The sequence below is a fragment of the Salvia hispanica genome, chromosome 6, assembly GCF_023119035.1.
Source record: "Salvia hispanica cultivar TCC Black 2014 chromosome 6, UniMelb_Shisp_WGS_1.0, whole genome shotgun sequence".
Taxonomy (NCBI): domain Eukaryota; kingdom Viridiplantae; phylum Streptophyta; class Magnoliopsida; order Lamiales; family Lamiaceae; genus Salvia; species Salvia hispanica.
In genome coordinates this window covers 15420856-15443747 of record NC_062970.1, presented here as the reverse complement: position 1 = coordinate 15443747, position 22892 = coordinate 15420856, and the positions used below count along the sequence as shown (strand labels likewise).

General features: G+C 39.1%; 2 long non-coding RNA genes across 2 annotated transcripts; one reads left to right on the top strand and one right to left on the bottom strand.

Moving 5' to 3' along the window:
• Nucleotides 1–9196: 9196 nt before the first annotated feature.
• LOC125196690 lies at nucleotides 9197–11859 on the bottom strand. The gene is made up of 2 exons (XR_007171925.1): nucleotides 11736–11859; nucleotides 9197–9449 (listed from the first exon to the last, which is right to left on the bottom strand). It is a non-coding gene; the product is annotated as an uncharacterized LOC125196690 (long non-coding RNA).
• On the top strand, nucleotides 11443–12481 carry LOC125196689. The gene is made up of 2 exons (XR_007171924.1): nucleotides 11443–12165; nucleotides 12259–12481. It is a non-coding gene; the product is annotated as an uncharacterized LOC125196689 (long non-coding RNA).
• The last annotated feature ends 10411 nt before the right edge of the window (nucleotides 12482–22892 follow it).

Below are 22892 nucleotides of genomic sequence, written 5' to 3'. Positions count from 1 at the left end.
ATCCAAGACTCTAAATCAAGCTTAGAAGAACTATGATACCACGAAGAAGGAAATGTTGGCTGTCGTTTACTCGTTCGAAAAAATTTCGACCTTATCTTCTTGGGTCGAGGGTTATTGTCTTCACAGATCACGCAGCAATAAAGTACTTACTAGCTAAGAAAGAGTCTAAGCCGAGGTTAATCCGTTGGGTGTTGCTTTTGCAGGAGTTTGATTGGGAAGTGAGAGACAAAAGAGGAACGGAGAATCGAGTAGCCGATCACTTGAGCAGAATTCATCAAGGGGAAACGGAAGAGGCCATACCCGATGCTTTTCCTGATGAGCATTTGTATTATCTAGGGGATTTTCCTAGACGGATCAGTTGGGAAGCAGTTTTGGCATTAACCGGTCTAGGAGAATCCGACAAGGGGAAGCGAACACTTAATGCGGAACCATGGTTTGCTGACTTAGCGAATTACTTGGTCACGAGAGAGGTGCCAAGTTCAGACGAAGTTTCCCGGGCCCAGAGGATAAAAATTAAAAGCGAAGCCAAATATTACTTTTGGGACGACCCTTACTTATGGAAGATGTGTTCGGATCAAGTGATTAGACGCTGCATTCCCGAATGGGAACAAAGAGATGTGCTAATTCATTGCCACACCTTGGCGTGTGGAGGTCACTTTGGACCAAGGAAGACAACAAGGAAGGTATTGGACAGCGGTTTCTACTGGCCAACGCTTAACAAAGATGCTTTCGAGTTTTGTCAGTGTTGCGAGAGGTGCCAACAGACAGGAGGAAATTTCAAGAAGGGACGAGATGCCCCAGGTCCCGGTGATTGTTTGTGAAATCTTCGACGTATGGGGGATGGACTTCATGGGACCATTTCCATCATCCTGTGGGAACACATATATATTGGTTGCAGTAGACTATGTGTCTAAATGGATAGAAGCTAAGGCCACCACGACATGTGAATCGAAGGAGGTGGCAAAATTTCTGAAGGCCAATATCTTCAACAGATACGGAGTTCCTCGAGCCATTGTCTCAGATCAAGGAACACATTTCTGTAATCGCACCATCGAGGCTCTGATGAAGAAATATGGTGTTCACCATAGGGTATCTACCCCGTACCACCCTCAGTCTAACGGCCAAGCAGAAATTTCTAATCGCGAGATCAAGGCAATATTGGAGAAGACAGTTAATCCGTCAAGGAAAGACTGGAGTAAGAGGCTCGGTGATGCATTATGGGCCTACAGAACTGCTTTCAAGACTCCTATCGGAATGTCGCCTTATAGGCTGGTGTTTGGCAAAATGTGCCACTTGCCCGTGGGTATCGAGCACAAGGCGTACTGGGCAGTCAAGGAGATGAGTATGAAGCCTTCGGCTTGTGAGGAAGAAAGAAAGTTACAGTTACAAGAACTGGAGGAACTGAGGCTGGAGTCTTATGAGTCTGCCATGTGGTATAAGGAAAGGACAAAATTATGGCATGACAAGAATCTCCGGGTCAAGGAACTCCATGTGGGACAGAAGGTGCTCCTTTTCCAATCCCGGCTCAAGCTGATGCCAGGGAAGTTGAAGTCTAAGTGGATCGGTCCATATACCATTGTCGGTCTCCGTGCAAATGGAGCAGTAGAGATCCAGGGAAGTGCCTCTAACTCTGTCCCTTTTCTTGTTAATGGTCACAGAGTGAAAGTCTATAGGGATAATTCTGAGTTGTGTGTAGTGGAGGAAGTGCCACTACGCGCACTCTCTATTATCACCTAGTCAGACAAGGAGGTATTCTCGATGAATTCCTGGGTCAGGTAAATTGGTTGACATTTTAAGCATATACACTGAACCAGGGAATCTCGGGAATACTCAAAAGAAGTGTGTAAATAGTTTAATTACGTTTTAAACATAGGAAAATCCAAAAAAATGCATATAAAATTTAAAATCTTTCAAAAATATATTCGAAGCACCAGACTCCGTAGGAAAATCGATGCCTTATATTCTAACCTTGACCTACGAGTCTGGCATCTTCATATTTTTTTTAAGTATAGGGTCATGGTCAGGGAAATTAGCTAGGGAAGGAGAGCCTGGAGAAGGGAGTCAAGGAGGGATGGAGATAATTTGAATTTCAAATTGGCCGATATTTGTGGGAGGTGTACGGTTGCTTACATCACGCCTGCAACCGCACCATCTTTTCACCAGAAAAGGCTAACCGGCATTTCTCTCTCCAATAATCCCAATCGACGAAAACTGCATTTTCTCTTCCTTCTCTCTACTTTGTTTCTCTCTCAAGAACACAAACCCTAACCAATTTCGACCGAGTTTTCTTCTTGATTTCAGATTTACAGTAATGGATCCAACTCAGGCCACCAGAAGTTCGCAGCCGGCGGTGCATGACGCAGTTCTCTTGGCAGAATTGACGCAAAAATTAGGTAGCGTCGAGAAAGCGAAGGAAGTCTACGCTCTGTTCTCCACCAGCCTGATGACATCAGCGGCGGCCTTACCAACACCGACGATCCCAGCGGATTCGACGGCACAACCCACAGTTCCCCACGAAGAAAAACCTCAAGATTCAACCAGGGTACCGGACTCTGGTTTTCAACAAGCAGAAAGCGCTTCACTGGAGGAAGATAAAGAAGAGGCGACGAACGAACTGCCGACGGATGGTGAGCGGAATAACGGTGAAACGGAGATGGAGGCCGAACGACAAGGTGATGGAAACCCTAACTCTGAGGGTGAGAAGAAGGGGGAAACCCCTGTTCGAGAGGAGATTGTTGAGAGGGAAACCCCTATTATGGAGGAAATTGTGGAGGGGGAAACCCCCATTGTAGAAAGGATTGCTGAGGGGGAAACCCATGTTCATGAAGAAGTTGCTGAGGGGGAAACCCCTGTTTTAAAGTTGATGGCTGAGGGGGAAACCCCTGTGAAGACTGGGGATGAAACCTCAAAGGATTTCAGGGGTGCGACCCCGAGTGATGTCAGGGGGGAAACCCCTGTTTATATTGAGGGGGCGACCCCGATGGTGGATGATGTGGGGGAAACCCCAGAAAAGCTTGTGGAAGAAACGAACCTAGATACTACTGGAGTACAGGAGCCTGTCGAGGAAAGGCTAGATCTGATTGTTGACCTGGTGGATGACCAGGAGGCAGACGAACCCCGGGTGGACGAGAGAGCAGAGAGGAGAAGGGCCAGGAGGAGTCTGCTTGACGAAGTGGATGACTTGGTCTATTCCGAGAAGGAGGAGTTCCCTGCCCGAGGGATAGAAGCGGAAGTGGCGAGTATCGTCGCCTGGCCAAGGAAAGGGCAAGGAAAGAAAAGGCAGTTGCGGCCCAGCCAAAACGGTCAAGGAAAGCTCCCTCCGTCGAGGAGGTTGAGGAGACCCTTTCCCCGGTGACCGAAGTTCCCTCGACCGATGAACAAGAAAAGCCTACTCCTGGGTCCAATACTGAACCTGGAGAATCTGACGAGGAGTTTGTCCAAGGACGTCCGGAGGTGTGGCTGACTAAGGAACTGCTGGAGTCGATGAGGCATTTCGACGATCAGAAACGGGCCACAGTGTACAAAGAGGGATGCAGTGCTGGGAAGATGGCTAAGTCTGGCAAGCAGTACAGCTCCGAGGAACTCATGACAATTGCATGTGATGAAGATTTCCGCGCATGTATCTATTCAATCGGTTTTGAGTGGTTATTGAGGCACAGCCAGGAGAAGGTGCCGGTGGACTTAGCACGGGAGTTTTTCTCGACATTCCGATTAAAGAACACTTCTGACCTCGACGCGGACTCCATCACACTCAGGCTTTTTAATGAGGAACATGAAATGAGCATCCGAGAGTGGTCCTTGAGAATGGAGTTGTTTACCAAGGCTGAGGACGATGAAGGCATATGGAATGAGAGGATGATTGGTGTACCGAAGAACACGCCAGGATTTAAAGTACAAGTAGCATGGGAACTAGTCAACTCACTCCAAGGCAGGGGCGTTTAAGTCTAGCTACTCTAAGGCATCTCACATCGAGGACCAAATCCTCCGTTTTGCTCAGACGTTTATCAGCTACAACCTAATGGGAACTGTAAATTCAGCTCTGACTACGACCGACCTCTATTTCACTTGGTGCATGGCAAAAGGCGTTAAGGTGCATCTGGGTTACTGGCTGGCTCAAGCATGTCATCAGATGACAAGCAACCCTGCTCGGCATATGTATACCTGCCATCTCCTAGGCGCCTACCTCCAGCTGAATATTGAAATGAAGATAGCCAAAACCGCTCCCTTGGTCGTGATATGCGAACCCCCGGAGACTTTCAGTGTTAAGTACTTTTTCAACAAGGGGTTACTCCAAGCTCACGGCAAACAAACTTTCTTCTACACGGTAGGAGACAAGGTGAAAGCGGAGGTTGAGGAGACTGTGGAGGCTATGCCGAGTGAAGAGGTCGAGGAGCAGAGGAAGGATGTCCAGGAGGTGAGGAAAGAAATGAAAGTGATGAGAAAAGAAATGGTGAGAGAGCTTGGAGGGATAAGGAAAGAGCTGAGCGGGAGCCGTGAAGAGGTGAAGACCCTGCAGGGAAACATTGCGGACCTGGCGGTGAAGTCCGCCAAGCAGAACGAGCGGATGACGGAGGCTGTGGAGCTTGTGAAGAAGATGTTGAAATGGTTGGAGAAGACACTCCCCTTGACCCAGTCGAAGGCATCTCCTGGGTCCATCAGCGAGGTCAAGCAACCAGGCCAGAGCAGTCCCTCCGTCCAGCGACCACCGCACCCGCTCAAGCAAATGGTTACCCCGTCCGCATCCTAGCCAGTGTTAATCTCATCCAGATCAAAGTCCATGATGTTAAAGAAACCAGAGTCCGATCAACCAGAGCAAGAGAAGGAAGAAGAGGAGCCGGAGATGCCGACGAAAAAGAAAGTGAAGATGACCCGACCCGGGATCCCAACCCAATCTGGCTCTCGAGGGAGCCAGACCCAGAAGTGAATCACCCCCATGACCAAGTAACATTTATTTTCTGCTTTCCGTTATATCTGTTTTTTTTTTATGCTTGTTGTTATTATTGGTTCTCTGTGAATATTTTCTATATGTGTTTACCTTCTCCCACTTAGCCCAATGCTTGGACTAAGTGTGAGAAGTTTATGTTTTCTATTTATTGTGTCTTCTCCCACTTAGCCCGATGCACGGTCTAAGTGTGAGAAGTTTTTATAGGTTTATTATTTGTTTATTGTGTGTTGAATTGACTACCTTGTTTCCCCCCTTCACGACGATGGCTTGGGGACAAGCTTGAGTGAAGTGGGAGGGGAAGGGGAGTCAATGCGTGTAGTTGTCAGCATGTTATGAGTCGTTAAGTCTAGGTTTTGTTTGCGTTGCATGAGCCGGTGAATATAATATGGCATGATCTCCTTAGTGAAAGTAATTGAAGATAGGATGTATTTCAACTTAGAAGCCTTTTCCTTTAATAAGCCAAGTCAATAACCTGACCCAGTAAAAAAAGGGAGAACGAAGTATAAAAAGGAGAAAACTCTCATAACCCGACGCTTCAGTGGTATGGCAATAACTTATGAGAGAATCGGTCCTAACATCCCTGGTGAGGAATGAGTGATCGAGTGAATCCAACAATTGGAAAAGTAAAGGGCTATCTTGACGAACTGACAGATTGATTAGGTAGAAGAAGGGAAGGGGCCAATTTGGAGAAGTGCGGCCTGTTGGATTGACCTTGACCTTGTGGGGACGGTTGCCTAAAAGTTGAAGCTAGTTCATGCATATGTGTCTATGTGTTTTATCTTTAAGTGTTTGTTATCTGTGTATTAGTTCTGTCTAGGTCTAGGAGTCTGTTTTGAGTCTAAGGAGTCGGTCAGGGGATAACCGTGCTTCGAAATTCGCCTTATTCTTTTTCTTGTCTTTATACTTGAGGACAAGTATGGTTTAAGTGTGGACAGTTTGATAAGGCTAATTTCATGCATCGGTTATGTGGTGAAAAACACTTTATTTTGCTGGGTCTAACGCAGTTTTTAAGCCAGGTGTGTGAAGGATACGCTAGATCCAAGAAGAGCTGGAGGTAATGGACTAGCAAAGGAAAATGAAGGAAAGTGAGCAGAATTGAAGAGAAAAAAATGGCTAAACGAAGGAGGTCAATAGCTGAGGGCAACAAAGACTATTCATACCTCGCTGGACCCACTTCAACGCCTATAAATAAAGGAGCATGCAGCACACGCCATATACATGATTTTGCTCTTAGCTCACACACTCACACACACACTTGGAAAATGGGAATTCTGGGATAGTTTAGGATTTCTAGGGGTTCATCTTCGGCAAAAGTCAGTGGTAACACCGTCCTCACGGAGGGCGAAGAAACAATCTGTTTACATTCAGCTTTTCGTACTTTTATTCCGTCGAACTTCATCGTTTTGGAAGTCGATTTGGTTGCTGGCTACTTATCGGTTATCAATGCATTTAGTTTATGTCATGTTGGTGTTTATCTTGTGTTGATTTAAGTTGATTCTGTGTTTTTTTTAGGTTTAATTTCGGAAGTTGAATGTCATTCTCTGTTTTGGATAATTCTGTGCTTGATCTGGGAAAGAGGTTGTGGATCTGTGTTGTTGTTGTTGATCGGTGGTTTTTTGGCAAATTTGTAGCTATGGATATACTTTTGTGTCGGATGCTTGGATCCAGAGTGGATTTAGCATCCGAGGTTGGATTTGAACAGGGGAATCAAGTTGTGCATGGATTTCGAACTCGTTTGCTCTCCTTTCACTTTACTTCGTCTAGTAGTCGCAGATCTACTTAGTTTTAAATTGTTCTTCGATTATTTGCTTAAATTTCAGTCTGTTTCGTTTCCGATTCACGTTCCGTCTCTGTTTTTACTGAAATTTTATGCAAATTGATTGGAGAAGATGATGTCACTGTTAGTTGGTACTTTAGTTAGTTGTTTTTCAGCTTTACATCCGTACTTTACCTTTTCAGCAATGGTCCCCACCGTCAGTTCATTTCTCAGGTCTAGGTAATTTAGGAATTAGTTTCTTAGATCTAGTGATTGTCGCGTTTTTCCAGTTATATGCATGATTTCTGTTCTGCCTAGATCTAGCTGTTAGCGTAGCAGATTTCAACTCCAAGTTTAGTTTAATTTCCTCAACCCAAAAAATGCGTGGCAGCAACCAACCCAAAAATAGTCCTGAATCCTTGAGCATGTTTAATTGCGCATTCATCTCTGTGGGATCGATCCCTACTTCCCTGTGCTAATTTTAGTATACGTAGTTGAGGGTTTTGAAGCGATATTCTGTGTGTCCGACGACCGAGATCTTCCAACGTTCCGTGAGTTCGTAGACCCTGTGATCTAGTGGATTCACTGGACCTAAGAGACTTGTTATTCCTCTCTGTGCATGCAGTCTCTAAACTGAAAACAAGAAGAAAATTTCAGCAGGCTTCAATTTTGTTCTACTCCTCTTCACGCCAATCTGCATTCAAATTTTGGTCAAATTGGCAATCAATTACTCCAAAAACATGGTTACACCCTAATCCCCTGCCCAAAATCCTCCTCAGCCGCCAAACTCATTACTCAATTCACAAACTAAAATTGTAATCAGATTCATCCACCTTGAAAGCCATCCCTTCCAAATTCAACTTCCCCAATGACCACACGGCTTTCACTTCTGATTCAATCCCCATCATCGATTTCTCAGCTCTTGTTGGCGGCGATCCTCATCAATCGCCACAGCATGTCAGGATTAGTACTATATAATACTTCCTCCGTCTCACCATAAACGACTCATATTTCATTTTGAAACTTAGACAAAATGAGTGTTTTATTTTGTTGGCAAAATGTAAAACAATTTATATCTTTTTTTTTATTATATCTCCACTTAATTAACGTAAACATCATTTTTTTAAAAATTTTGTGCTAAATGAGTAGTAGGACAGAAAGAGTAATATTGTTGTTTCTTGTTTACTAAATAATTACCACTAATTTTTCAAACGACTGTGTTTCTATGTGCAGCTTGTGAATCATGGTAACAAGATCATAAATGTGAATCCATGGAGATGGATATGATGAACACCGAAGAAGATATTTTGGAGAAGAAAGAAAGTATGATTTCTCTTATTGATCGAATGAAATCGATACAGAAACCAAGCACCTTATATATCAATGGTGCATGGTGTAGATACATCAAAAAAAGGTACTTGGAAAAAAGATTATTGGTGATTTCTGGAAAACAAATTGGTTAATCAAGATAGCTCTAAAAGAGTAAAAAGAAAAAGAAAGGATAAAAGAGTACTGCTATACAAATAACGAAGTAGAACCAAAGATATAAAACGAAAAAGATACTCCCTCCGTCCCGGAGTATAGACTCACTTCTTTTGGGCACATGATTTAAGGAAGTGATATTTAATTAGTTAAAGTGGAGAGAATAAAGTATGAGAGAGGGAAAAAGTAGGGGAGAGAAGAGAGAAAAAAGTAGGTGGAGAATAAAATAAGATAGATGCTTTTTGCTAAAAAAGGAAATGAGTCTAATATGTTGGGACATCCCAAAAAGGAAAGTTGGTCTAATACCTTGGGACGGAGGGAGTAGTAAAAAGCAATAAATTAAAATTATATTACATTGTTTATTACGTACCTTGCCACTAAACGTTACACTTGCCCAAGGTTTACCGAACCGGTGGTTAAACCGAAACCGTGAGAATTTACCCGAATCGAAACCGTCGATTTTTGAACCGTGGTTCGGTTCAGGTTCAAAAAATTTCGAACCGAAACCGTGCTGGAACCTCTGGTTCCGGGCGGTTCCAAACTGGAACCGCGAAAAACAGTGAAATCAAGCCGGAACTGCAAAATAACGGCGTTTTAGAACCGTAAAAAATTGCCGAAAAACCGCCGGTTCGGAACCGAAATCGAAATCGGCGGTTTTGGAACCGTAACCGTAACCGCGAAACACCCTAGCGGTTCGATTCCGGTTCGACAATTTCCAAAACCGGAACCGGCGGTTCCAAACCGTAACCGCCGGTTCCTGAACCATGGGCACCTCTACTAAACGTGGCTCTGATACCACTCTAATGAGTAGATCAAGCAAGGTAGAAAGAAATGGAGATACAACTGAGGAGATGCGAAAGCTACTAATTATTACAGATTTATTTTACAGAGAAATATTTACTAATGAATGAATGTCACGACTGCATTTTGCTAAGGATAGCGAAAACGGGTAAACCACGACTAATAAGAGGGATTAAAGAAGCGGGGAAAGAAAAGGGGCTAGAACTTGAGAATTTGCACAAAGGCCAAGTAAATTTATATCAAAGAAGCCGAGTATTTCATTACATGGTCTTGAAAACAGAATGAACGTCTCCTCAAATAAATCAGAGTTGATGGTGAGATTCTCCAATTCTCACATCACAAAAACACAGCGGAATAAGTCCTTACTAAACGACTTCGTGTATGAAGACACGAACCGTTGGGAGATCAACTTGATTGTTTAACAACATCGACTCCGATCATCACTCCATCCTCTTGACGTTCAACCTGCACATTTATAAATACATGCAGGGCTGAGTACAGGAGTACTCGGTGGACACGTGCCGAAAACAAAACATACATTATACAGTTGTCAAGCCATCACAGTAACACACGGGGTTTTTCTTAAAAGGCCCGAGCTTACTAAGTTCTTTTGTGAGCTAAAAGTTCGACTACAGACTAGGTTCTTTCATCGTTCATCATTCATTCATAAATCCATTTCCGTTCATAAATCCATTCCATGCATTCATCAATCCATTCCATTCGTGAATCCATTCCGTTCGTGAATCCATCCCGTCCATATATCCATTCCATTCGTGAATCCATTCCATTCGTAAATCCATTCCATCCATAAATCCATTCCGTTCGTAAATCCATTCCGTCCATATATCCATTCCATTCGTGAATCCATTCCATTCGTAAATCCATTCCATCCATAAATCCATTCCGTTCATAAATCCATTCCATTCCATGACATTCAATCTCATTCATCAAAACAAAAAATTTATGGCATGACAACAATTTTGAAAAGAATCATAGCTCAATTTTGAGAAAAGATGATTTTTCATAATTTCGCAAGTATTTGATTTATATCCGCACTAGCGTGCTGGATATTAAAAGAAAGCCCACCTGGTATGCTTATTCTTCAATTCAATTATCCGCTTTGACCTCACTTGCCCTTTGAGCATTTTATCCTTTGAATATAAATAGTGTGACACGCTAATTAGTACTTGAACTATTTCTCTTTAGAAAGAATGCATGCACCCTTTGACCTAGCACCTATATCCTTAGTCTTGTCTCATAGATTCTCTGGTCCTTTCTCGGGCTTCATTAAGTTGTAGGATTTATTTATCCACTTTAACTAAATTCGGAGAAGTTCCATTATCTTTAAAATAATTACTTAAGCATTTAATATGGATTCTTGGAAAATCCTTTCTTAAATCTTTTCTTTGAATTTTCTTAAGGCCGCCCATGGCGTCGCGGGGCGACGCCGGTCGGCTTTCGCGTCTCCCACTCTACTACTTTATTTTCTCGGAATCTACATAAATTATTCGGAATTTATGCATCGACTTTTCGGGCTTCAACTCAAAATTTTCCATCTTCGAAAACTTAGCAATTATTCGGGAATTAGTTGAGCTCCAACTAAATCCTTAAATTAGTTCCAACTTCTCGTAAATAATTCTCGGCTCAACTATTTAGACATGTAATTGGTGTATTTCTCTCCACAAATAATCGGCCCTCTTAATTAATAAATCTCTGAGCCCAACTAATTAAATTAGGCAGCCCATTCCTTGTTATTTAAGTGGCCCAGAACCATAGCCCACTCCTTAAATAAAATAATACTTGGGTCCAACTCTTAATTAAAAACAGACACTCCTTTCATTAATTACTAGGGCCCAACATTAAAACCTCTAGGCCCAAATCTAATTAATTTAATTGAAGGCCTAAATTATACTCCTTCTCCATACGTGACTTTTCCTCCCCAATTCATTCTTCCACTTTTCTCAATTAGGGATTTAAGGATTTAGAAGCAGCAGCTTTTTCTCCTTCTCCCTCGAGTCACCGCCGGTCACCACTAGACTGATTAAACAAGTCACTCTCCTATGCCTCCATCGAGTTTTCTCCTTCAAGCTCTCTCTTCGTCGATTTCTCTATTCGGTGAAGTCCCGGTTAGGGAGAAGGCGTCGCCTTTCCCCTCCGCCATCTCCGGCAAATCAACGCCCGCCGTGACCCTTTCTCCTCCGCGAATTCAATGGTGGAGAGGAGGCGTCGCCTCTCTCCCACGGCGTTGCCCTTGGTGAGCGGTCGTCCCCGGCGGCCGCCTCGCGCTGTTGCTCTAGCGGCGAAGTCACCAATCAAGGGAAAAGGCGTCGCCTTTCTCCCACGTCTCCTTCTCCGTCGAGCGCAGAAGCTCCGAGGTCCGCCGTCGCCGGCTCTCCGTTGCTGCTGTCAGCGCCCTGTTTAGCTCTCTGCGTCGACTCCCTCTCGGCCTAAAGCTAAGTTCTTTATCCTATTACTTGTTTTGTTCGTGGTTCTTTAATCGGCAGTAGCTATGTGATTTGGGAATCTTGATGTTGGGATTTCATAGTAAGAGCTACTGCAGTGTCTACATTTCTTGTGAAAAGTTTGAGTTCTTAGTTCAGGCGGCCATGATTTCTATGTGAAACTTGATTGTCGAGCATTATTTGGATCTTGGTGCTATTTCTATGTTTCTCCTATGATTCTAAGTTCTTGACTACTCATTGAGGCCGCTCTAAATGATGTGAAATGGTTGTTGGGTGTTGAGGTAATTACCTCACTCGGTGGATCCTCTCGGTTCGCGGTTGTCCTCCCCCCTCCCTGCTTCGCCGCTGTCTCTCCTCGCCTTCTTGCTCCTCCCGTTTCCTTGCTGCACTCCTTGATTTTGAGTGAATTTGTGGTGTCTAAAGAAGTGGGGAGGGGAAGGGAGATGGGGCTGCTTATATAGTTCTCTATTTTGGCTGTTTGTGCTGAAACTTGGGGACAAAGACTCTCATTTTTGGCTGCCAGCTTGCTGCCTTTCGAACATGATGTTTATGCTTGCTATGCTATTTTGGTGTAAGTTGGGGCTGCCTCTCTCGGCTGCTATCTCAGCCTCGGTTGATGAGGAAAGAGAATCTGATGTTGCCTCTAAAAGGCCTTAGGGATGAGCTCACTCCTTGCTTATTCTTGTCTTTTTCCTTTCTTGGAAGATTGATGATGCATTGTATAGATTGTCATACTTACTAATTGAAGAAGTCTCCAATCTTGAGTCTTTGTGAAGCATATTTCTAATATCCTTTTCGGTGCTAATTTGTAGGTATATGGGTTGTCATCCTTGGAGCTTGTGGAGGCCGAAAATCGAGAAGGATGGGAATGAGGGAAACACTTAGATTTAGTTGCTCTATTTGGCTAGTATCCGAATATTGTTGTTTGGCATCTTTGAAATGCTAAGTTGTAGCTTCCACTTTTGTATTTTCCACATGTAACTATTATGTAGCAAAATCTCACACCTCTCAATAAGATTGTGTAGTCCTTTTCCATTATGTAGCCCTTTACCATTAATCTCTTCAACATATGTAAATCCTCTTCATAAAGTATTGTGCTAATTTATTCTCTTTTTCTTCTTCCAATAATTGTAGTTTACAAACTTAAATTTCCTCGTTCTTTAATTCCAATCGTCTTTTCGTCCAAATTTTTTTTATACTCTAAAACTAGTGCACGAAAACTCGGGGTGTCACAATGAAATTCTTAGCACATGAGATAGTGTGTGGAAGTATAAGATAAAGCGTGTGTACTTCACTAGGGTAGTTGGCCTTAAATAAGGCAAATTCCGGACTTGAAATGCTTCTTCAATTGAGCTGAATGGAAGATACGTCATTGCCAACGTCATTTATAGTGAGTCATTCTTCCACTTTTCCTGAGAGTCAAAAGATTCTTCTGATATTTCAAAAGGTGAACAGTAAATTGTCGGCAATAATTTATGTTGTCATTATCAAGGTAAGAATCATAATCTTTCTCTCTGCAATTTTAATTTTCCTAATTACCTCTTGTATCACATATAAGATTTCAATTTTATTTCGAAATGATCCACAATATTTTATATCTTTTCGAAGGCAATTCAATTCACATTTCCATTGGGAAATATAAATTTATTGTGTGCGAATTTCGCAACTAAAATTACAATTTTTTGAGGAAATTAATCTTTCATCAATCATGAAAAATGTTGAATTATGCTATCATAATAGCAATCAGACCTGGAAATTACCAGTTGTAGGGTCCTCATATTATCATAGAGTTCTGCTAAATATAAGCAGTGTTTTCTATATTCAAAACGAGCTTCTTCTAGGTAAATTAGCTCAGATTCACATCTTTTAATGTTTAATTTTAGGAGACAGAATTTCGTTCTCATAATTATTGCTTTTATTGAGAGGAAGAAGTTCTTGATATTCTAATCAAGGTGACTGAGCATCCTGCATAACATCATCAGAATGATGACTTGAGGTTGCGAAATGTGGTGCGAAGTTTTCTTCAGAGACTCTTTCAGTCTCTATCTCTCTTATTTTACTATTTTTGTATTAAAATTTGTGCCGAACCCAAAATTCATATTCTTTGGGCACAATTCATATTCTTTGGGCACGGAGGGGTATTCCTGAAAAATACTCCATCCGTCACATAAAAATATGTGCACTTTCCATTTTTGTCCGTTCCAAAAAAAATGTGCATTTCATTTTTGGAAAGTTATATTAATTTAATAAGGTAGGTCCCACAATCCGTTAACTAATTTAGGTAGACGACTAGAAATGGAAAAGGTGGTATGATAGTGCTCCGGCCGTGATTTATAGTTCCATTTTGCTATTTTGGATTGTCCGTGATTTAAAAGCTCATTTACTTTATTTCATTTCAGGTAAGTGGACCAATAATTCAACTAAATAGTCTCATTTTGCCATTTTGGATGTCCAAGAAAAATAGTCCTATTTCAAAAATGAAAACTTTTTCTTCCATTTTACCTACTTTTTTTTCATTATCTTACTTTTACTCTTATTTCTTATACTTTACCTACTTTTTCTCTTCATCTCTCCTACTTTACCAATTTATCATTAAAACCCGTACTGCCATCCCAAATGAGACTTTTTTTTATAAATGGAGGGAGTATATAAAAGTGTAATTCACATTCCACTATCTTAATTTTCCATTTTTTTTTACAAAGTCAAACAATTTCGTAAAATCGTGTCTAGTCAAAATAGAGACAAATGGCGTATTTGTATTCGAAAGGGCAGTTCTGTCCAGAAACAAAATTGGTTAAATATTGCGAAATTTTGGAAATCATATTAAGGGTGTTATATATGTTGATACTTGATAGAGATTTGGTGCAGACATACACCGAAATGATAAGAGTATTAGCTAGGAAGCTAATTGAAGCAGTATGCAACGTTTTTAGGTGGATAAAATATTGAAGATGTAGTCGAGTTTTCAATTACTTGCGACAAATTACTATCCACGTTGCTCTCACACAGATGGAGGTCTCTTCACCCTTCTCATACATAACGGCGTGGTTCAATGTTGATTCTCCTAAGAATTCTATTGACCAACTTGAGGTATAATTAAATTGAATAGTAGGACTACTCAATTAATATGATTCTAATTATGTGTTTGTTTTGTTTGTATAGATATTCACCAACGGGAGGTTTAAGAGTGTGAAACACAGAGCGGTGTTGAATGAAGAGAGAGATAGAATCTCGATTGTGTTGGCGAATGGTCCCGCAGGGGAGGTGGTGATCGGACCGGCGGAAGAGATAGTGTTATTACTATTTTAAAAAATATTTTATATTTAATGGGACAATCTAAAAAGGAAAAATTTTCATTTTTAATGGGATAAAGTGATATCTCAATAGATATCAGTATGATTATACACAAAGCCTTTCACGCAAAAACAACGCACTTAAATATTTTAACAAAGAAATAAAAAAAGTAAGAACATCAAACGATTGTTTCACTTACTTCATGGCATCTCAAAATTCAAAAGTACGAAATAGGCGGGCATTAGTTTGTACAAATTTCAAGATACCAGAGTCATATATTGAAAAAGACAAAGGCTCTTTGAAATGCACAGTGAAACAAATGAAGCCATGCGCCCATGCACATCCGTGAGTCTTTTGATTTTTAAAATTTCCATCTCATCAACACTTAACTTTACCATTTTATTGTTCAACCTGCGTATTTAAAAATATACGTGGGACTGAGTATAAAGGTTTTAGTGAATATATGCCAAAAGATGGAGTAATAAAAGTTTTGAAAATATTGTCAAATCTTAAATTAATTAATTATAAATCAAATTTTAATGTAAAATAATAATTAAAAAATTGATTATACATATTGTATAGTTTCAACTACACCTGATACCGCTGGAGATGAAACTAAGTGGTTTACTATTTCTTTTTGGAGTGATGATTTAGAGACATAATGTCTGCACGACATAATATCCCTATGTCACTTTGTCATAAACCAAATTATTATATGGACTAATATACCCTTATTTTAAATTATAAAAGGAAAGGCAATTCATTTATTATATCATTTATCTAAGTAAACAATCAAATTCATATCAAAAGTCAACTCACCAAATTACACTCTTTTATCAAAATATACTCAATAATCTAAATATACTCAATCAAAATTAACGAGACTAAATTGCATAAATCTCTAATATATTAATTTGTCACTCCATAAATCATAAAAATGACTACATGCATATACATACTTAATTTATTAGTATTATCATCCGACGAAATAGTAATATTATAATCATTCGAATTAAATTATTTTATTAGTATTAAATAATTACTAAAATTCTAAATCATAAAAATGACTACATGTATATACACTTAATTTTTAATTGTTATCATCCAACGAAATGGTAATAATTATTCGCATCAAATTATTTTCTTAGTGGTATTAAATAATTATTAAAATTCTAAGTCGTAAAAATGACTACATAAACATACATACTTAATTCTTAGTCTTATTATCCAACGGTATAGCAATAGTCATTCGCATCAAATTATATTATTATTATTAAATAATTATTAATATTCTAAGTCTTAAAAATGACGACATGCACATACATACTTAAATTCTTCGTGTTATCGTCCAACGGAATAGTTATAGTCATTCGCATCAAATTATTTTATTAGTACTCTATTAAATAATTATTTTTTGAAGAAAGTATTAAATAATTATTAAAATTCTAAGTTATAAAAACGACTACTATGTGCATATACTTCATTTTTAATTGTTATCATCTAACGAAATAATAATAGTCATTCGCATCAAATTATATTATTAGTTGTACTATAAAATAACTATTAAAACTCTTAGTCATAAAAATGACTACATGCATATACATACTTAATTTCTTAGTGTTATCGTCCAACGAAATAGTAATAGTCATTCACATCTAATTATTTTATTAGTACTAAATAATTATTAAAATTCTAAGTCATAAAAATGACTACATGCATATACATACTTAATTGCTTAGTGTTATTGCCCAACGTAATACTAATAATCATTCGCATCTAATTATTTTATTAGTATTAAATAATTATTAAAATTCCAAGTCATACAAAAGAGTACATGTGTATATATACTTAATTTCTAGTTGTTATCATCTAACGAAATAGTAATAATTATTCGCATCAAATTATTTTATTTGTATTATTAAATAATTATTAAAATCTAAGTCATAAAAATGACTAAATGCACATACTTACTTAATCTCTTAGTGTTAACATCTAAAGGAATAGTTATAGTCATTCGCATCAAATTATTTTATTAGTATTAAATAATTATTAAAATTCTTAGTCATAAAAATGAATACATGCGTTCATATACTTATTTTCTTGTTATCGTCAAACGAAATAGTGTAGTCATTCACATCAATTTTTTTATTTATTAAATAATATTTAAAATTCTAAATTGTAAAATATTAGTAGTATACCTATGTTATATAATGTACTTATTATCATCTAATGAAAGGATAATAGTCATTGGCATCAAATTGTTTTATTAGTAAATATAAATTCCAGATTCAATAATGTTTTGTAAATATAAAATTAAGATTGAGTATTAAATCTAGGGAAATTGGTCTCTAAAATCATGAACTTTACCTAAAATTTGGTATTTCCCATAAACTTTGAAATTGGTATATAATATCACGAACTTTGCATTTTGTTTGGTATTTCCCAAACTCACTCAAATAAGATATTTTCATCAAAATCTTATTTAACGTAGGCAACCGTGATATGTTTTATAATATTTTGAACCACTTTTTAAGTTCATAACATGTAGGATAAAAAGTTACGTTGAAAATCACGTTGATTTAATTGTGTGAAGTATGATGAAAAAGCCTCGTAAGTTAGTCAAATATAGTAATAGACATGCCGTGGGAAATACCAAACAAAATGCAAAGTTCGTGATATTATATACCAATTTCAAAGTTCATGGGAAATACCAAATTTTAGACAAAGTTCATGATTTTAGAGACCAATTTCCCTACATTTAAACATGCAATTAACATCCATTAAATGTAAAACATAACAACATTATGACAAAAATCATATGTTTTATTCATTGGAAAGTAAAATAAGAGTTTTACAGTATTCAATCACTCGAAACGTGAATTCTAGTATACAAACTCTAACAATAAGAGCATCCACTGTGGGGCGGACGATGGAACATCCATCGTCCACGGACGATGTGCCTCGGAACATGCATCGTCCGCCCCATTGCGGGCGACGCGGACGATGCAACGCGTTTTGCTTTTTTTTTTTTTTAATTTCTTCAAAAATGTATATATATACCACACTTCACCACTTCTATTTCACTCTTCTATTTTCTCTTCCTCTATTTTCATCAATTATAATGAATCCGGGGTGATTTCCCAAATCCTAATATTTCCGACAGATTGCCAATGTTCGGCGGTAGTGCACGGTGCCGTGTTCAGACCCTGACGAATACCGGCCCTGATTTTGATTATATAATTATTTCCTTTTTTCTTAATATATAACACGCATCAACTTACGTATCAAATGTTACGATCTCTATGCATGCATATTACCTGGAAGTGGGCCAAATTAATAATTTAGAATATACTACCTCTGTCCCTGAAAATTTGATACAGTTTACTATTTCGGTCCGTCCCTGAAAATTTGATACACTTCACTTTTACCATTTTTGATAGTGGACCCCGTATTCCACTAACTCATTTCTACTCACATTTTATTATAAAACTAATACTTTAAAAGTAGGACCCACATCCCACCAACTTTTTCAACTCACTTTCCATTACATTTCTTAAAAACCGTGCCAGGTCAAAGTGTAGCAAATTTTGGGGGACGGAGGTAGTATAATTATAGAGATGTGATCAATGTCAAACTCTTCTTAATGATCAAACTAGAGATCAAATTAGGGCCCTTCATTTTCTTAATCTTGTAGTTAGGATTAATTTATAATTTATTTAATATTTTTTAAATAAATAACTTTTTTTTCAAATTTTATTTTTTTTTAATTTTTTTTAAAATTTTACAAAAAAATTAATTTTTAATTTTTTTTATTCAATAAAAACTTGCTGGAGTAAATAATGAACTATATTAACTAAATAAAAGTATGTTGTGAAGTAGTTTTTCGCATTCATTACATCCCGAATTTACTTCAACTAAAAGATAATTATGCCATAACACATTATGAAGTAACAAAATAATGGAATGAAGTAATAAACTAATGGAATGAAGTAATAACATGATTGAATGAAGTAATAAACTAATGGAATGAAGTAATAGCATGACTGAATTATGTAATAAGTTCATTACTGCTGTTTGACGTTTATTGAATATAGTTCATTACTACTGCTTATTGAATATAGTTCATTACTACTGCTTAACGTTTAACACTAAAACTTGTTGTATCATTAATGTATTTCAATAACATGTCAAAATTACTTCATAACATACTTTATTTAGTTTATTATTTAGTGAATATAGTTCATTATTTACTCCGGCAAGTTTTATTTAATTAAAAAAATTAATTTTTTGTAAAAATAAATTATAAAAAATTAAAATAAAATAAAAAAGTTTTATTGAATAAAATATTAAATTAATTATAAATTCATTATAACCACGGGATTAAGAAAATGGAGGGTCTAATTTGGTCTCTAGTTCAGTATTTAAGACTAGATTTGTGAATAATGGGACTCATTAATTATATCTTGTTTTCTTAATATATATAGCACGCATCAGCTTCACATGTAAAGTTAAGATGAGAGTCGATGTATCAAGTATCAACTACTTACTACTATAAGAATAAACGATTGTTTGGGAGGGATCCCGTGGAATGCAATATTGTTACAATACTCTAATCCTCTTTCTATCTTATTAAAAATAAACATTTTCAGAGAAGAATAATCAGATAAGAGCTTAAGAGTGGCAGGCATCGAATTAAAATTCGAATCTGAAGCTGCAACTCTTGATGCCATTGCTACTTACCTTTCTTCTCTTTTTTTTCTTTTGTTAGGTTATGGGAAACAAAAAGTGCGTTTAAAAATGGATTTTTAAGTGAAGTATATATAGAAGAGAAGCTAGGAGTGGATAGAAGAATAATGTTGATTGGTTGAAATATGTACCACTTGCAAAGCATGCAATTATGCAAGAGAGGGCATTTCGGGTATTAGGGTTTCACTACTCCGCCACGTGTTCGTTTGTTTGTAACCCTTCTAATTTAGAAATCAACCGACGGAATATTATATTTAATGGGACATGAAATCTACCAACTTATAAAATCTGTTTGTATTATAATAAGTACACCCTATGGCGTGCTACTAGACATGCCCACGGTTCGTAAACCGGCAGTTCCGGTTTCGGAAAATGTGGAATCGGAACCGAACCGTGTGGCTATTTCACGGTTTTGGTTTCGGTTCGAAAATCGGCGGTTCCGGTTTCGGTTTCGGTTTAGAACCGCCGGTTTTTCGGCGGTTTTTAACGGTTCCGTACCGCCGATTTCCGGCATTTTTCGCGGTTCCGGCTCGGTTTCACGGTTTTCCGATGATTTTTCACGGTTCCGGTTTGGAACCGTCCGGAACCGACGGTTCCGACACGATTTCGGTTCGTAAAATTTTAAACCGGAACCGGCCCACCGTTCAAAATATGGCGGTTCCGGTTCAAGAAAAAAGTCACAGTTCTGGTTCGGAACCGAAACCGGCAATTACGATTCTACGGTTAACCGCCGAAACCGAAAACCTTGGGCATCTCTAGTTACCGATATATAAAATGGACAATGTATATGTTAGACTCTAAACCAACCTTTCTTTTCGTAATAATTGTTCAAAGGATTTTAATATCTTTGATTTATCTAGTCTATTAGACAATGGTGGAGCCACGTGGGATCAAGGGAGTACACCTCCAAATCTTGACATCATAATGAATTTATATATCTATTATCAATTCGCATGATTGATCTAGCGGTATTCAACTGCGTCTTTTGAAGTTAGATGCCAGAGTTCGAAACCCACCAGCTTGTATCTTTGTTCTTATTTATTTTCTATATTTTTATATCCATAGTTTAATATGGATTCCCAATCCAATAGAAACCCATCAAATAAACAAATCTTTTTTCTTCTGTTTTATTAAATCTTTTGCATTTTTATATTTTTCCTTCTTTTGTTATTTTAAATATTCTAATACATTTCGAACTTATACAATTCACACACACATATAAAGCATTAAATTCCATGACAAAATATTGTCTAGTTTATTAAAAGTTTGCATCTTAAAGTTGCATTGGAAAAAAAAACGTTAAATTCCATGCATGACAAAACCGCATACATTAATTGTTTGCTTATAAATCTAGCAATCAAATAACAAAGCAATTAATTAAGTAATTAACAAAGATAAAAGTGATGTATTTGACATTTGACGACTGAATCATCTCCAATGCAAATAGGTCAGCCATAGGCCAGTCACTCTCTCTCCCTGCTACGTCAGCAGCATTAAAAATCAACCTGCCACATCAGATTTAGGAAATCAACCTGCCACATCAGATTTAGGCCAGCCATAGGCCAACCGCAATAAAAATAATTCAAAATATACTACATTACGGAATTAAAATTACGATTAAATTACGGAATTAAATTTACGACACATATACGGGGAAATTCATTAATTCCATTAAAAAAAGGTACATAGATAAAAAAAAAATTATATAATACGAAAAAAAAACTAACGGCGTGCAGTCCTCCGTGCCCACAACTCTTCAATTATATCCTTTTGGAGTTGAATATGAGCTTCCACTTGGCGCATGTCGGCAAATTCCTTGAGGCGGCCGGCTTCATCGAGAGGTACCCCACGTCGTACGCTAGGGGTGGCCGTTCCGTGGCTTGGACCGGCTTCATCGTCATTGGACCAACTAGTCAGTTGTACGCCTTAGTCTTCGATGATCATGTTGTGTAGGATAATGCAGGCGTACATTATTTGAGAAATGCATCTGGCATCCCACAAACGCGTTGGACCCTTAATTGCCGCCCATCGAGACCGGAGCACACCAAATGCGCGCTCCACGTCCTTGCGCACCGACTCCTGTCGTTCCGCAAAGTAGGTCTTCCTTTCATCACTTGCGTGCCTGATCGTCTTCACAAAGACAGGCCACCTAGGGTATATCCCATCCGCCAAGTAGTAGCCCATATCATGCCGATTGTCGTTGGCCACAAATGAGACGGCTGGACCGACGCCCTGGCACTTCTCGTTGAAGAGGGAAGACGAGTTCAGGACATTGAGGTCGTTGTTCGACCCGACTACCCCAAAATACGCATGTCGGATCCACAGCCGGTAATCAGCTATGGCCTCGAGGATCATCGTGGGATTCTTTGACTTGTAGCCGGTCGTGTAGGCCTCCTTCTAGGCAGTCGGACAGTTCTTCCACTCCCAATGCATACAATCTATGCTGCCTAACATCCCGGGGAACCCATGCTTCTCCCCGTGCATCTGCATCAAATTCTGACAATCTTGGGGTGTAGGGCTTCGAAGGTACTTCTCACCGAAAATGTTTATCACGCCCTCAAAGAAATACTTCAGACATTCCAGGGCTGTCGACTCACCGATGTGGAGGTACTCATCCCACATGTCCGCCGCACCTCCGTAGGCCAATTGCCTGATTGCCGCCGTGCACTTTTGAATAGGGGTGTGGCCGGGTTTACCAACCGCATCATGCCTAAAGCGGAAACACAGATATCGACGCTCCAAAGCGTCAACGATACGCATAAACAACTCCCTGCGCATTCTAAAACGCCGCCGGAACATGTTTGCGAAAACCGCGGGTTCTCTGAAAAGTAGTCGTCATACAGCCGCCGATGTGCAGCTACGTGATCCCGATCAATCACTGCTCGGCGGTGGACAACCCGCGGAGGGCGAGGTATCGCCTGCTGTTCCACCCTACGCATGTACCGCTCCATCTCGCGGTTCATGTAGGCCTCCATAGCCTCGTTCATCCTCCGTTCATCCCCACCACTACCACCACTGCTACCACCCGCGTTACTCATCGCTCGATGATGCTCTTGTACAGAAAGTTAGAGAGAGAGAAAAGCGTTTATATATGTTTTAAAAAAATTAAAAATTAAAATTCGGCGTTGGCCGATCGCCGGCGATCGGGCCGCCACAATGGCGGCCAGCGCATCGGCTAGCCACACGCGATCGGCTAGCCCTGGCCAATTTTTTCGCCGATTTGGCGCTAGCCTGCTCCAATGGTTCGGCTAGCCGACCGGCTAGCCACGTGAATCGGCTAGCCGGTTGGCTAGCCGGTATTGGAGATGCTCTAAGGACAATGCTTCAACAAGTTGTACCTAGAAAACAATTAAAACAAATAAATAAATAAATAAATACCTAGAAAACAATTAGTGTAATTTCATAC